At 42.7% G+C, this 17,732-nt stretch overlaps 1 protein-coding gene across 4 annotated transcripts in view; it reads right to left on the reverse strand.

Annotated features, from left to right (window-relative positions):
- The window catches only part of NT5C2 (5'-nucleotidase, cytosolic II), a 266,169-nt gene that overhangs the window by 93,384 nt on the left and 155,053 nt on the right, over positions 1-17,732 (reverse strand). For 2 of the 4 annotated variants that reach the window (XM_069098868.1, XM_069098864.1), the window contains exon 1: positions 8,817-8,878. The gene's annotated coding sequence lies outside the window, so the exon portion shown is untranslated. Of the gene's footprint in view, positions 1-5,284; positions 5,304-8,816; positions 8,879-17,732 lie in introns of those variants that run through there. The other 2 variants (XM_069098865.1, XM_069098867.1) reach the window with 2 other exon arrangements.

A 17,732-nucleotide genomic window follows, 5' to 3' on the forward strand; every position in this document is an offset into this window, starting at 1 on the left:
CCTCGGTTCAAATCCAGCCTCAGACACTTGACACACTTACTAGCCGTGTGACTTTGGGCAAGTCACTTGACCCCAGTTGCCCTCTGAAAAGAAAAAAAAAAAGAAAAATACTATAATCTCCATTTTACAAATGAGGAAACTGGGGCCCTGGAAGGCAACATGATATAGGAGAAATACAGGCTTTGCAGTTGGAGAACTTAGGTTGAAATCTCATCTCTGATGCTACCTGTATCAGTGACCTTGAGCAACTTACTTATCCTCCCTGTAGACTTATCTCAGTCTCTTCATCTATAAAATGAGGGGGTTGACCTAAACAACCTTAGGGGCCCCTTCCAGCTCTAAATCTATGTCCTTATGATTTCCCCATGATTACATAGCTAATAAGTGCCTTAACTGGCACATAAACACACTAATCCTCATCCTGGTTTGGGAGCTGCTTTTACCATGTTTGTTCCTTCCCGATTCCGTAATGGACAGGACCAGGCTTAGAAGCCACCTTATGAATTCTTGAAGTTTGTGGATTCTGCCTCCTTTGTTGGAGCTAACTGACAACAAAAGAAATACCTGATAATGACTCCAGTATTCGTGGAGATAATAACCACTGGACAGAGGATGCGCCAAATTCCTGGTCAGGCTTGCCAGAGACATGAGGGAAGCAATGAAGAGCTGAGGTGAAATGTAAAATGCCTAACTGCACTGCAATCATATTTAGATTATTTTAATTATCAAACTCTTAGCTGAGTAAGCCAAAACTGCCACTTGTTTAGTTCAAATCTGTCCGTGGGCACTAGAAGGCATCCTGGATTGGCCTCTGACACTTACTAGCTATGTGACACTGAACCTCCTTCCAGCCACAAGTGCCTGATTTGTTAAAGGGGCATAATAGCATCTATGTCACAAGGCTGCAGTGAAGATCCCATAATACTGGTAATGTACTTTGCAAACCTTAAAGTGCCACATAAATACTATTAATCATTTCTTTTGGGTATAGGAAATAAATATCCCATTCTTGATTCATATCATCCACAAATTTGTATCATCCACAATTCATATTGTCCATATCTTTGTATTCCTCCTTTTTGAGGATATAAGCCAAAACATAAGCTTTATGTAAACTGTCCCTGGCGTTGAGGGGAATGTATTTAATAATCCAAAGAGTAAGACAGGGGAGGCTAGGTGGTGTAGTGAAAAGAGCACCAGCCCTGGAGTCAGGAGGACCTGAGTTCAAATCTGGCCTCAGATACTGTTTAACACTTACTAGTCGTATGACCTTGGGCAAGTCACTTAACCCCAATTGCCCTGCCTTCGCCCCTCCAAAAAGAAAGAAAAAGAAAAAGAAAAAAAAAAGAAAAGAAATCAAAAAGTATGATAAAAGGGAATCTAATTCCTCCTGCTAAGAGGCCAGGCTCTCCTAGGCTTGAAACCAGTACAGATACTATATGTATGAGTCGAGAGCAGAAGTCACCTTAGAAGAAAAGGATTGGAAGACTGCTCCAGCTCTGATGGGCCTATTAGGAGGTTTCTACTGTTAGTATTATTGGATTCAGTTCCATATCCTAGCCTGGCAAGGTCACTCAGAAAACTGATTCTTTCATTGTCTCTCTTTACCATCCCAGTTTTGTGTCATCTGCAAATGTGCTAAATATTTTATCTATTCCTCCACCCAAGTCACTGATAAAAATGTCCAACAGCACCAGGCCCAGTTCAGGTCCTTGGAACACTTCTTCCCAAACTGGCACTAAATCATTAATGGTTCTTTGGGTCTAGTCATTCAACAAGTTCCAAAAACACCTATTCTACTATTTACAGCTTTTCCATGGGCATAGCTTGACAGATTTTGTTAAATGTTTTGTTAAAATCTAGTTAAACTATCTCCTTAGCACTCCCATGATCTACCAGTCTAGTGACCCTATTTAAATAAAGAAATGAGGTTAATCTTGCATGACTTGTTCTTGAAACCATTCTAGTTCACTGTGATCACCACATCCTCTTCTGGATGCTCACTAACCATACCTTTAATGATATGTTCTAGAATTTTTCCAGTAATTGCCATTAAGCTCAATGGTCTATAGTTTGCACACTCCACTCTCTTCCCCTTTTTTGAACATTGTTACATTTGCTCTTTTCCAATCCTATGAGACCTCTGCAGTGCTCCATGATCTTTCAAAGATCATTGACTTGGGCACAACAATCACATCTGCCAATTCTTTCAGTACCCTAGGCTATAATTCATCTGGATATGCTGACTTAAACTCATCCATCTAGCGAATCTAAGTGCCTCCATCTCCTGGATATCAACTTTCCATCAGCCATTTTTGTTCTTTCTTTTCCAGTTCAAATATCATTCTCTTTGGCAAAGAAAAGAATCCAAAATCAAGTTAGTGAGCTTCACCCTCTACACCACTCTATATCTTACTATTCCATCCACTCCAGCAGCAATCCTATCCTTCTTCCATCCTTTTTCCCAATGTAGTTTTAAAAAGCCCATCTTTTTGAAGTAGCTAGGTGGCACAGTGAACTCCAGCCCTGGAGTCAGGAGGACCTGAGTTCAATCTGACCTCAGACACTTAACACGTAATTACTAGCCATGTGACCTTGGGCAAGTCACTTAACCCCAATTGCCCTGCCTTCCCAAAAAAGAAAAACAAGAATAAATAAATTAATAAAAGCCCACCTTTTTGTGTTTTCTTTAGCTTTCTTTATCCAATGGAGCTAATTCTGTGCTTCAGCACTCAATATTCTTATACCACTATGCCACCCTTCTGTAAAGACTGTTATCTGCCACTAGTTCCATTTTCTGTAAGTCTGTTTAAAACTCTAAGCTGATAGTGAATTTCCTATGCATCCATGTTTTTCTATAAAACACGCCTTTTCCTTGTCATTTGAATTGTTTCTCCAAGACCATCTGATGCAGACTGTGTCTTCCTTATAGTAAATGCCTCTTTCTGGTCCAAACTTTTTCCTAAAGAATCACCAGAATGATTCCCTTCTCATCCTCTCAACTACTTCATTAATCAAGTTTTTTATTTATGCAGAATCCATGAAAATAAATCATGGACTGCTTACAAAAATTCACACTTTTCTTTTCCATTACTGCCTCTCACAAACTCTGTTCTAACTTGTCTGCTCTTCTACATGAACACCCTATGATCCAAAAATATATGAACAATCTCATCTACCCCAGTTAGTCTTTCCCTTTGAAGGTCTTTACCCCTCCCTTCTGCCCAAACAAATCCTACTCATGTTTCAATTCTGGCTCATCTAGTATTTCCCTAACCACTCTGGACTCCAATGATTTCTCCCACTTCTTAAGTCAGACTTGTAAACCCTGTCTCTCACAGCACTGAGTTAGGGCTAAGCACAGAAGCAGTGCTTATTTCACTTTACTAACATTCAAATACTCCCCACTCTTGCCAAACTAACACTCACTATTCCCAAAGTCCTGCTTTTTGTGTACTCACTACAATGCACAAATCCCTTCTCTGTCTTCTAAAGGTTGAAATCATTAATATCACAGATTTAGAGCTGGCAGGGACTTTGGAGGCCCCCTTAATTTGCAGATAAAGAAACTGAGGCCCAGGGAAGTTGAGACTTTCCCAAGCTTTTTAAAGTGACTTAGGCAGGATTCAATTCCAAGCCTTTCTGACTGCAAGCCCAGGATTCTATCCACTACAATGCACTGCTTCTTGATGCCTCTTAACCTTCAAGGGCATCTCTCCATGCAGCTTTCCCTGATCCCTTCAGCAGGAAATGGTCCTACTTGAAACTTAAAGAGTCCCTACAGCATAATTATCCATTCCCAGGAAGATCATCATGAAATGATCTTTTGAAATGACAATCATAAAGTTGAAGGGTCTCAGAAATTTATCAAATACCATATCCTAATTTTACATATGAGATTAATAATAATTACATATGACAATTAATAATTACATATGAAATTAAATTTACATAAGGAAATTAAGAAAGAAAATATCTATGCTTGGTGCTATGCTTTTTTTTAATTAATGATTATAATAAAGGCATAAATAGCATGCTTATCAGTTGACATCCTGGATGATAGAATCAGGATCCCAAAAGACCCTAGAAGGCTAGACCATCCAATAAACTAAGGGATAAATGTGAAGTGTAACGTTTGGGTCCAAAAAATCAATTTCACAAGTACAAGATGGAGAGTTCCTCTGAAAAAGATCTGGGGGGTTTAATGTACTACAAGCTCAATATGAGCAATGTGAAGTGGTAACCTAAGAAGCTAATGAAATTCTGGTTAACATTAAGAAAGGAATAACTTCAGGAATGAAAATATGATAGTCCCTCTATTAGAGAACTGGGTGTTACATTCAGTTCTGGGCATCATAGTTTAAGGAAGACGTCACTAAGTTAGAGAGCATCCAAGAGAACAAGGATGGTAAAAGACCTTGAGTCTACATTTCATGAAGGCAGGTTGAAGAAAATGGGGATGTTTAGACTGAAGATAGTTGTCTTCAGTTGTCATGCAGAAGAGAAATTAACTATCAGGAAAAACTTCCTAACACTTAGAGCCGTCTAAAAGCAGAATAGGATAGATGCCCTAGAATGTGGTGGGTTCGCCCTCATTGGAGGTCTTCAAGTCAAGACTCCATGTTCATTTGTTTGATATACTACTGATTCATTTCGTGTATGGAAAGACTATATTGACACGAAGGTCCCTTGCAACTCTATGCAAAAATATGATTCTAGGACCTGGGAAGTTGTGAAAAGCCCAAGGTGGTAATAAAGGTATTGGTAAATGGCAGCCAGAAGTTGAACTCAGGTATTCTCACACAAAATCCTGTGCACTTTCCACCATACCATGCTGATCCTCCTATAACATGAAACGACAGTTTACTTGTGCGTCTTCTATATACTTATCCTTTTCTATTTGGTTTTACAATTATTTGTGTACTTCTTGTCTCTCCTAAATAATAAAACTGTTGTCATATTGAAGGTGATCACTTAATAGTGTTTATCAGTTTCTTTTTATCTCATACCACCTTACACAGTTTGTTTTAGTTGGTCCTTTATTTCCTTGAAGAGGACTATAACATCAGGAAGATGATGCCATAACTTGCAAGTGAACTGTTTTAGGCGAGGGAGGGCTGTACAAAGTAACTAGCCTAACTTTCTCCTCCAGAGCCATGTGGGTCCAGTGGCCAGATACAGATCAGGACAACTAGAGAGAGCCATCACACAAAGTAAGTATTTAGGATCATAGGATCATTGCTTTAGAGTTGGAAGGAACCTATAGATCATTTAATTCAATTACCTTATTTTGCAGATATGCAAAGTAAGTCCCAAAGGAGTGATTTGTCCAGGGTCACTCTAGAAGTAATTAAGAGAGTTGGATTCAAAGCCATGTCTTCTAACTTCAGTCAGATCCAGTGCCCTTTTTTTTTTCTTTTTGGAGGGGGGAAGACAGGGCAATTGGAGTAAAGTGACTTGCCTAAGGTCACACGGCTAGAAGTGTTAAGTGTCTGAAGCCACATTTTAACTCAGGTCCTCCTGACTCCAGGACCAGTGCTCTATTCACTCACCACTTAGCTGCCCCAAAATAATTATCCTATAATACACACAGAGATGGTGCTAATTTGAATCTATGCCTCCATTCAAAACATAGTTTAAAATAGTTTAAAACACAGATTTGTTACCTGGGATCCATTAACCCCCAATGGATCCATGGATAGATTTCAGAGGGTCTGTAAACTTAAATGAGGAGGGGGAAAATCACATCTTTATTTTCACTAACCTCTAACTGAAATTTAGCATTTCCTTCAATTATGAATGTAACACAAACATGACTCTGAGGACTCTATGACACAAAGGGGTTAAGAACCCATGGTCTAGATGGAATCACAGAAAGCAAATTGATCCCCTTGACCTCTACAACATCCCATCATAACTTCCCTGAGGAGTACACTTATGTCAGAGGTTGTGTACATACGTACACACACACACACACACACACACACACACACACACACACACATACAGTCTCCCATGATTCTCTAATTTTTTTTTGTTGTTCTATCATGTCCAATTCTTCCTGACCCCATGTGGGGTTTTCTTGGCAGAGATACTGTAGTGGTTTGCCATTTCCTTCTCCAGTTCATTTTACAGATGAGGAAACTGAGGCAAATGGTGATGTAACTTGCCCAGGGTCACACAACCAGTAAGTATCTGAAGACAGATTTGAATTCATGAAGATGAATCTTCCTAATTCCACGACAAGCACTCTATCCACTGTGCCACCTAGCTGCTCCCTCTGAATTTTAGTCCAATGTAATCTTTGTGCAGTAAGCCACAGAATTGTGCCAGACCTTAAGAAGTTATCAGTTCAATAATTTCATTTTAAAGATAAGACACTAAGGCCTTGACGAATTATGTGACTTGTCCAAGATTACACACCATTAGTTAGTAATTAAATTCCAAAGTCTAAATACTAGATTAGACTGATGAGAATAATGCTGACTACAGCATATATACAGGATCTAATGCTGAGATATAATGAAATTGTAAGTATGCTTGGAAAAATTCTAATCATGGTTTTAAAATCAGTAAATTCCTGACTGACCTCTAACTTCTACGGATAACTTTAAAAGTCCATCACAGTGGGGCAGCTAGGTGGTGCAATGAATAAAGTACTGGCCCTGGAGTCAGGAAGACCCGAGTTCAAATCAGGCCTCAGACACTTGACACATTTATTAGCCATGTGACTTTGGGCATGTCACTTAACCCTAATTGCCCTCCAAAAAGAAAAAAAAAGTTCATCACAGTAAAGTAATATTTCACATCATTTTTTATATTTCTATAATAGTTTCAACATTTTCACAGTAACCATGTTTGCATCAATTGCTTTAATGTGCAAAATGGACAGTCCAGAAACCTTATATACTGCAAATCAACCAAACCATTCTTTGTGGATTTGTGATGTTATTTTGGTTGTTCCCTCCCAACAATGCAGACAAAACTCATTCATGCCTGCCTATCCTATCCACAACTACCCAATGTTCTAGAGGTGCTGGTCATCTATCTGGCATTCTGAAGTTACCATAAAGTACTTGGAAGGGCTACCTGTTGTCCCCTCTCTTCCTATCAAACATTTCCCTAATAAAAAAGTCAACAATAGTGACTTAAAGTATTTTAGCATCTGTAAGAAAGTTTGGAGTACTATCCATTAAAGCAAAATGCTCTCAAGCATATAAGTAAAGTTATATGAAAGTATTCTGCAAAACAAAGTATGTTACCAAAATCTGCCATCTTAATCTTAAAAGCTGTGGCCAACCAGACAAGACACAAAACTGAGTAGTCACTACACTAAAAATATGAACACGCTAATTGCAAGTACTTGGACATCGTGTCCACCTTACTGAGCTCTCCTGTTATGTCTGTGCTATTCTAACTACAATTTGGTAGCAACAAGGGTGTCCTCTATGAAATGGGAAATAGAGTTCATTTAAAAGTGAGTGGTGGAAGGAACAAAATGGCAGTGGGCTATCAAGTTGGCAGTTTCTGGTAGTTCTTAAACTGTGGTCAAACTACCTTGCATCACCCTTCAGAGGCCTCTCGGTTTCCTTAGTCACTCAGCATTAGAGACAGCAAACTGAATCAGAAAATATTTCAAAAGGGGTCAAGGACTACTTGCTGTGAAGCAAGCAAGGAGTTCCAAAGGAGTAGAGTATCCCAGTTCCAACAAAAAGATAAATATGCAAAAATGTTTTGCACACAATAAGCATGGAAATTTTTTTTATGAATATATCCTTTCTGCCACCAGGAAAAAGGTTGTTAAATGGGAGCAAAGGAGGCTTGCTTAGGGCGTAGATGTATGAGAAGGATCAGACACCTTAAAAAAATTAGGGGGCTGTGAGGAAAAAAGTAAATAAGGATGTCAATAATTCAGATAAAATGAAGACAACTTCTGTCGAGATGGGAGAGAAGGAAAGTAAAGAGGTTCCTGGGGAAGGAGGCAGAAGATCCCAAAGGAGACATTCTGGCGAGCAAAAGTGTTAAGAGATGGGGGGCGCCCCTCAAACCAGACAAGTGCCTGACGATGACAGCCCCAAGGCAACAGCAACGGGAAGAGTAGTCCCTCCCCTCTCCTTGGAGCCTGGGGGGAGGGGGTTCCTCAAAGACCCCGAGAGGCAGAGACGCTTCCAGGGATTCTGCCGGCTAGCATCTTGAGAAGAGCCCTGAAAGGGCAGCTCCTCCGTGGTTTAGGGGCTAGCTTTCTCCCCTCACTCATGGGGTTCTCAGATTGTAGGGCCACACTCCACAGTCCCCGGGAGGAAGAGGGAGGTGGAGGCTTCTGAGAGGTGGATGCTAGTCACTCTGACGCAGGGACTAACCTCGGATAATGGGAGGGCGCAGGTATTGATTGAGGCTAGCCCCCCTCGGTTCCGAGGCTAGCCCCCGGAGGGGGAAGGGGAGATGGTGAAGACAGCTTTTCTGAGAAAAGCCTGGGAAGGGAAATAATAAAAGGAGGCTCACCCTGGGAAGAGGGGGAGTCAGAAGAAGGAAAGTCTTGGGGGAACTGGAGGGGGTTAGCCCTCAAGGGGGGGAAGGTGTAAAGGACCGAGAAGACTGAGTCGAGAAAGGGGAAGGGGGCGGGGCAAAGGAGGAGATGTCTCGCGGCCGTTACTGAGGCCGTTGGCAGGGTCCCCGGGGAGGGGGCAGTGGAGGGGAGGGGGCTCGGCCCCTACCCCGCCTCGTGCTGGGCTCCGCTAGGAGGGGCTCTCCTCGCCCGCTCGCGCCCCCCCCAGCCCCGCCCTGCCCCGTCGGGCCCACGCGCAGCACTCACTCACCAGCCCCACCGAACAGCAGAAAACCCAACACGCAACTGCCGCAGCGCCGCCCCCGCTGCCCTGGGGCCCCCCTTCCGGCTCGCTCGATCCGGGCTCCTCCCCGCCCGCTGCAGAGACTCCGCCCCTCGATGACTCCCGGCCCGGCCAGGGAGCGCCTAGAGGTTCAGCTCCCTAGCTCGGGCGCAGAATTCTTCCCCACCCCCACCTCAAACTCTCCCTCCCCTCCCGCCGAGCCCTCCAATCCCCGCGTCCTCAGAGCAGCGTCGTCTTTTCCTCCCCCTCACTCCAGGGAGGGGCGGAGGAGCAAGGGCTGAGGCGGCTGCAGCCGCAGCTGGCACAGTTTCAGGCTCCCAGCTGAGCCCTCCTCCCTGTCACTCAAATCAGCCCCACCAGCCGCCAGGGACCCTCAACACGCTCCCCGCCCCACCCGGGCCTGGGCTTTCCCTGCGCTACCCGCCTCCTGGGCCACACACACACACACACAAGGGAGGGGGAGGACTAGGAGCTCGGCTGGACTTTCAGCAGCATCTTCAGCCGGGCTTCTCCTCTGGACTCTTTGGGTTTCGGGTTTGTTTTTTGCTTTTTTGCCGGAGGGAGAGTACACAACAAGGTCTACAACCCTGCGGCATCTGGAACCACTGCCCTATGTGGAGTAGCCTAGTGCTATTTGAAAGACCTTTCCCCCCACACACCTCCTGTTAGTGAAATGATGATGGAAAAGCTGAATGAGACTTAGTCAGCTGTCCAGCATTTCCACCTCAGCTCAACAAATATTAGCATTTCTAAAGCATTGGCATACATATACACACATATATATACATATTGTGTGTGTGCATATGTATGCACATGTATATATGTATGCATACCTATGACAGTTATCAAAAGGGGGGCAGAATGGAAACTGATCACGCCTCCGAGAAGCTTACATTCTCTCAAGCCTTCTATTGGGTTCCTTCCGAGGCTGCTAAGGAGCACCAGAGTGCACACAGAGCGCTGGGCCTGGAGTCAGAAAGATCTGACCTCTACTTGGCCCTCAAGCAACTTACTACTAGCTGTGTGACCCTGGGTAAGTCACTTAACCGCTGACTGCCTCAGTTTCCCCACCTGTAAAATAAGGATAATAGGACCGCCTACCTCCCAGGGTAGTTGTGAGGATCAAATGAGAGAATATTGGTAAAAGCGCCTAGTCCGTCGCCCAGTAGGCAGCAGGTGCTATATAAATGCTAGCTATCATGGGAGAAGGGGACTACATATGTACACCATAGACACAGATAAGTAAGCCTACGTTACCTAAGTAAACTTAACTTACAAGGTAATTTGAGGAAGAGGAGAAAATTAACAAGTACATAGAGGGGAGGAAGAGAGCAAAGGTTTGGAATCAGAGAGTAGTACCAGAGATGCTCACGTATTCCAAAGCACCGAGCTCCACCGTCGTTGGCTGGATGAGCTGTCAGTCAGTCCCAAGCCGGCCTCCCCCCCCCCCCCGGCCGCCACCCCTTAAAACCCTCAGCTGGCTGGCTTGACGCGACGTGACGTAACGCCGGTGGGCGGGCCCTCGGATACATTTTCAGGTCCTCCCCAGGGTTGCGGCTGCTTTGGAGAATGCGTGGAGTGATGGGGAACCAGGTGATCTCATCCCGCTTTGTATGCAGCTGTGCTGCCAGTGCAGGCCAGGCTTCGAATCAGAGGCGTGGGGTAAAAATATTTGAAAGCGACTGGCATTTAATGCCAGGTGAAGGGGTGTCAACGCCGGAAGGCCTTTTTTTAGACTTGAGAGTCATTCCTTTTGTTCTACCGATGAGAAAAAGAAAAGCCTTCATTTCAATTTGTTTCAGTCGTGCCCGGCTCTTCATTGACTCCATTTGGGGTTTTCTTGGCAAAGATACTGGAGTGGTTTGCCACTTCCTTATCCTTTTACAGATAAGAAAACTGAGGCAAACGGGGTGAAGTGACTTGCCCAGGGTCACACAGCTAGTATCTGCGGTGGAATCTGAACTCAGAAAGATGAGTCTTCTTTACCCGGGGCCCAGAGCTCTATCCATTGTTCCACGGTGAAGTAAATCATCAGGGGTCCCACAGTGGTTAGTGGCAGAACCTTGCCTAGGTACAAGGTCTCCTGCCTCTGGGACAAATGCTCTTTCCTCCTCTGTGCACTTGACCTGTGGACACCCTGACCTGACCCAAAAGCACCTACTCCTCCTGGTCAACCTTTTCTCTCAGACGCTTGCCCGAATCTCCCTCGATTCCAGCTGCCCTGCCCCCTCTTTTAAGGCCATTTATACCCCAAAGCTAGAGAGTCAGGAAACTGCAGGACCTGAACTGCATTCACAAGTCACACACAGGCCTTTCTGCTTCTTGGCTACTTGTCTCGGGGAGATAACCCCAATCTTTTCCTCCTAGAGGTTACTCTGTTCAGCATAACTCACATGTTGTCATAGGACATTGCTCTGCACAAAGCCTTGTTAGGCACTGAAGGGAACAAATGTAATATGTCCATTTAAATGGTGTTGTCTGCCCTCAGGGAATACACAACCTAGTAGCCAATGGAGCTGAAGGGTAAGTCTTGAACTGGTGTGCACCAGTAAAGGAGGGCAGGTAAGTGTCAGTGGATAGAGCTATGGGTCTGGAGATGGGAACTGAGTTCAAATGTGACCCCAGAAACTTAAATAGCTATGTGACCCTGGGCAAGTTACTTAACCCTGTTTGCCTCAGTTTCCTCATCTGTAAAATGAACTGGAGAAGGAAGGGGCAAACCATTCTAGTATCTTTGCCAAGAAAACCCCAAATGGGGTACAGAAGAGTCAGGACTGAAAAAATGACTAAACCAACAACACTAGTAAAAAGGCATGGTGCAAAAGTGAAAGAAAGTTATAGGAGACTATGAGAATTCACAGGAGAAAGGCATCTCTTTTGCCTGGGGAAGATTTCATGACAGAAGACTGGTCATCTGGACTCAGCACAAAATAAGACAATTTTTTTTTTTATCTAGCTAATGTCCAAATTTGTTTTGCATGTATAATACAGACTAATGATGGGGTACAAGCTCTGGGAACCCCCTCGAACTCTGATTGAATCTTCCCACTGGATGAGGCATTTGCTTAAGGCCATAAGCCTTTCATTATCCCGGGCCCAAATCTCAGTTACTCTAAACCTAGCCTAGCCCTCCATTGTCTGTCATCTTCCTGTAGCCTTCAACTACTTCCCACCCTTAATCTCATTCCTGGAGTCTGCCTCAGTTCCATTAAGATCCTCCTTAGACTTCTCCTCAAGACTCTCCCCAAACCCCTCTTCTACACCACTCCTAGATCACTCAAAGTCTTTTTCAGACTCAGTCTGAGTCAGATTGTTTAGGCCTGCTTGTCAATATAAGAGTCACATATAGTTAGGCTCCTCAAGAATCTACCCATTGTGGTGAATTTTTAATAAACTTTGTTTTACTTTAGCTGAAAGAAGGCTTGAGTCGCATTCATTCCAGAGGAGCCAGTATGTCAGTATTTAGGGGTCTTGAATACCCCTAAACCCCAAACCTCATGACTACCATGGCCCTCACTCTCTGAAGTTTGGGTGTCTGATTTCACCATTTCTTCAGAATTGTCCAGTACCCTTAAGGGAATTGAGAGGCATCTATGCTCTCTGCGAATGGCTCCAGTCTCCACCTATTGTTCCACCAAAGTTTAGGGGTAGGTATTCTCCTGAATCCCAGTTCCATTAGCCATGAAGAGTCAGATTAGCTTTTACACAGAAATATTTACTTCAAAAGGTACAATTACAAATATATAGGCTCACTCCCCCATATGTGGGAAGCATAATATTCTTCTCCCTGCACCTCAGTCCCTAGGGAAGGTAAGGGAACTAGGTTCATAATTTAGCTCGGGTACTAGAGAGCACAGTCTCAGTTCCAAGTCCAAAATCTGATTTGGGTTCAAATCCTTTATCTTTAAAATTGGTGAGACTGAGCTGTTTGACCCTTTCCAAGGTGCTCTTTTTGTCCTGCATGGAGGAAATGAATTGAACCAGGGAGAGAGGAAGGACGGACCTTCCCCTTCTTCCTCGATTTTAACGCCAATTCAAAGGAATGGGTTTGGTGGTGTTTACTGATGAGGTGCAGGCTCTGGGAACACCTTTGAGCTCTCCTTGAATCTTTAAGGTACAGGCTCAGGGAACCCCCCTTGAAGTCTGATTAAATTGTCCCATTTGATGAGGCATTTGCATGAGGCATAAGCCTTACATTGTGGCTGGGCTCAACCCTCTGCTACTAGCCTAGCCCTCCATTGTCCATCTACTTCCCACCCTTGAGCCTATCAAAATTTCAATCCACCCTTGAACTGGCCTAACCCACCATTGTCTGTAGTCTCCAGGTAGCTTACAGCACCTTCCCACCCTTAATCATTCATTTACCTCATTAACTCCTCCTGAAGACCCTCCCCAAACTCCTCCTCTAAACCACCCCTAGATTCCTCCCACAACCATTCTGTATATAAGACCCCATCTTGTCTCCACATGGTGTGAGAGTGCTATAGAATTTTCTAGCATAGACTTATTCTGTGTCCAATACAAGTGAACTTTTAATAAACTTTGCTTTTCTTTGGCTGAGAGAAGATTTTAGTCGAATTCATTCAGCAGGACCCAGCGTGTTGTTTATTTTGGGGTCTTGAGCACCCCTAAACCTAACCTCTTCATTTACTTCTTGTACTTTATTATCCTCAGTTTCAGGTGCCAAAGGTGATCCTCACAGGACCAGGAAGTTGTGCTATGGCAACCTTGGAGCTAGGATGGCCAGTAAAGTAATACAGGCCATCATTGGAGCAGCACCTGAGAAGCTAAAGTACCAAGACCACCCCTACCCACTTGGCCAGGGACAAAGCAAGCAAACTGCGTCTTTTCAAAAGGTCCCTCAATGGCATCTCAATATTAGAACTGGGCATTACCAGAGAAGCTTAGGTTACACCATACATGTTTATAACAGGGCTTATTTCTCTTTTGTTTCTAATGCCAGGAGGGGAGGGTTGGGGTAAGAAAGAGAAAAGGCAGAGTTTTGCTTATCAAAGAATATATAATTTTAAAGATAAGATCAAATATGGGGATAAGTGGTATGTGAGAGGGCTAGGCTATCATTGTAATAAATCTGAATAATTATTAACTAAAAAGCATTTACTGAAGCATAGTACAAATTAAACTGGGCTGGTAGCCTCCTCCTAGGCATATAATTCAAGACAAGAAACACCAAAGACTAAGATAGTGAGATTTAGCCAAGGAATGAAAACAGGATAAATACCAATAATAGGCAGGCCAAACAGAGATAAGACTTCGTGTTTACATGTCTATCACCTGTGGAATAAATGGGAAAAAATTTAGGGAGAATGTAGGGTTAAAGGAATGTTGTGTAAGCTAAATTTGAACCCAGGCCTTCCGACTCTACAGTCAGTAGTACTCTTTCCCTGTACTAGAATACTCTACACATTATCACAGTATCAGACATTTTCCCTAAATTATTTCACTATATCAATCTACAATTGGGGTTTGAAATGACTGTAAAGTTCAAAGAAAGGCATCTGTTATAGGAATGTAAATTTTTAAGATCTTCCCTGCCCCTAGCCTTAAGTGCACCTGGAGCCTGTGGTGGGAGGCTTGTTTCTCAGGAGATATTTTGTGATTGGGCAGGGGGTCAAGAAGGTTTTTACATTCTCTGAGCCCAGAGAAGGCTATATAAGCCCTGATGTGAGGCTTTGCTTTGGGGGCTCACTTTGAAAAGTGTTGTATGATTTGACCAGATGAGACTCTGGGTAGCCATTGTTGAGAGCCCCCAGGCTTTGAAAACCCACATGTTGATGCTTCCCTCTCTGGTAACTGTGATTTGGTATGGATGGATGTAATGGTTGGACAGTTTGGAAGCCTGTCTGTCAGATCTGTTTCTCTGTCTTGATAATTCTGTCTGTATACTCTGAAGTTCAAGGGTGCTGACCTTCCCCCCCCCAACTAGGTAAACTATATATGTTTGATTGATTAAAGTAAGCTTGTTAACCCATTTTGAGTTGCTTTCTTTTAGAAAAGCAGATCTAATAACCTGTGTTGGCAGCCAGCCAGGGGACACTGGGGTGCTTGCCGATACATCATCAATAAAGCATATTTATAAATAACAACAGTTATAATAACTCAAATTTATGAAAGTACTACTCTGGAGACTATATGGGCAGATTGCAAGCTCTTACTGGTCCTGCTGAACGAATTCGACTCAAGTCTTCTCCCATCCTAAGTAAAGCAAAGTTTATTACTTTAATCAATCAAACATATATTGTTTACCTAGTTCAGGGGGAAAAGGTCAGCACCCCAAACTTCAGAGTATACAGACAGAATTATTAAGACAGAGAAACAGATCAGACAGACAGGCTTCCAAACTGTCCAACCATGACATACATTCAAGGGGTTTCCCAGAGCCTGTATCCCATTTGAGGCATTTACCTGAGGCCATAAGCCTTTCATTATCCTAGGCCCAAATTTCTGTTACTCTTAACCTAGCCTACCCCCCCATTGTCTAGCTATTTCCTACTCTTGATCCTATTAAAATATCTACACCTAAATCTGTTATCCTTAAACTAGCCTAGCCCTCCATTATCTGTCATCTCCAGGTAGGTTTCAGCTATTTCCCACCTTTAATCCCATTCCTAGAGTCTGACATCAGTTCCATCCAGATCCTCCTTAGACTCCTCCTCAAGACCCTCCCCAAACTCCTGGAGACCACCTCTAAATCCTCCCACAATCTTTCTGCATATAAGATCCATTTTGCCTCCATGGATCCAGGAGTGATCATTTAAAAATTATTGGACTACCTGAAAGTCATGATCAAAGAAAGAACCTAGAAGTCATCCTTCGAGAAATTCTCAAGGAAAATTGCCCTGATGTTTTAGAACTAGAGGGAAAAATGGAGGTTAAAAGCATCCACCAATCACCTTCTGAAAAATATCCCCAAAAGAAAACTCCTAGGAATATTATAGCCAGGTTCCAAAATTCCCAGATCAAGGAGAAAATATTACAAGCAGCCAGGAAGAAACAATTTGAATACTGTGGAAACACAATCAGGATAACATAGGATCTGGCAGCTTCTACACTGAGGGACTGAAGGGCTTGGAATATGATATCCTGGAGGTCAAAGAAGCTGAGATTAAAACCAAGAATCACCTACCCAGCAAAACTGAGTATCATGTTTCAGCGGAAAATATGGTCATTCAAAGGAATAGAGGACTTTTAAGCATTCTTTTTTTTTATTTTTCAAATGCTTTATTAACTTCTGATTTACATCATTCATTTCTGCCAGATTTTGAGTTACAAATTTTCTCCCCATTTTTCCCCTACCCACTGCCCCAAAATAGCAGTCCCACAGGATATCCCCTCTTCCAATCTGCTCTCTCCCATATCTTCTCCCATACCCCTTCAACTTTTCCATTAGGGCATGGTGGATCTCTATGCCCCAGTGCCTATGTATCTTATTTCCCAATTACATATAAAATAGTATTAATAGTATATATTATATACTATTATTATATTATAATATATATTTATTATATATAATTTTATAATATTCTATTTATTATATATTATATATAATAATAGTATATATATATATATTTTAAACATTTGATTTTAAAACTTTGAATTCCAGATTCATTCCCTTCCTCCCTTGTCACCACCCTTACTAGGAAGACAAGCAATTCAGTATAGGTTGTACATGTGTAGCTAATGCAAAACATTACCATAGTAGATATATTGTAAAAGACTGACTATATTTCCCTCCCTCCTATCCCACCTCCCACTAGTTCTATTCTCTACTTTGATCCTGTCCCTTTTTCAAAAGTAGGTGCTTCCAACCTTTCTCCCCCCAGCCTGCCCTCCCTTCCATCATCCCCCCTCTCAACTCCTTCCCCCCTACTCTTTTGTAGGGTGAGATACCCTATTTAGTGTGTATGTCATTTCCTCCCTGAGCCAAATTCAATGAGAATAAGGTTGAACCATTCCCTTTTGCTTTCCTATTCTTTCGCTCCATTGTAACCATTTTCCCTTGCCTCTTCTATATGAGGTAGTTTACCCCATTCAGTCTCTCCCCATCTCCTCTCATTATATTCCTCTCACCTCTTAATTTCACCTTTTAAGTATCATCCCTTCCTATTAAATTGGTCCTGTGCCCTCTATCTATGTATACCTGTAAACATATATATACACATTCACATATGTATTCATATGCCCGCATACCCTTCAATATAGACATATATATATATATTTCTATTCCTTTCAACTAAAAAAAGTCTGAAAAAAACAGACTTTCAAGCATTCTTGATGAAAAAACCAGAACTGAATAGAAAATTTGACATTCAGATACAAGAAACAAGAGAAGCATGAGAAGGTAAACAAGGAAAAGAAATCATAAGGAACTTATCAGAGTTGAACAACTTACATTCCTACATGGAAAAACAATCATTGTAACTGATGAAACTTTTCTCAGTATGAGAATAGTTGAAGGGAATAGAAATGTATATATGTCTATATAGGAGGGCATATGGGTGTATGAATACATATGTGAGAATGTGTATATATGTGTACAGGTGTACATAGACAGAGAGTACAGGACCAATTGAATAGGAAGGGATGATACTTAAAAGGTGAAATTAAGAGGTGAGTGGAATATAATGAAAGGAGATGGGGAGAGACAGAATGGGGTAAACTATCTCATATAGAAGGGGCAAGGGAAAACTGTTACAATGGAGGAGAAGAACAGGAAGGCAAAAGGGAATGAGTCAACCTTATTCTCAATGAATTTGGCTTAGGAAGGGAATGACATACACACTAAATAGGGTATCACCCTACAGGAGAGTAGGGGGGAAGGGGATGAGAGGGGGGATGATGGAAGGGAGGGCAGGCTGGGGG

Source organism: Petaurus breviceps, unplaced genomic scaffold (genome assembly GCF_028583685.1).
Source record: "Petaurus breviceps papuanus isolate PSGF00001 unplaced genomic scaffold, PetGlider_PUasm1.0 37, whole genome shotgun sequence".
NCBI classification, from domain to species: domain Eukaryota; kingdom Metazoa; phylum Chordata; class Mammalia; order Diprotodontia; family Petauridae; genus Petaurus; species Petaurus breviceps.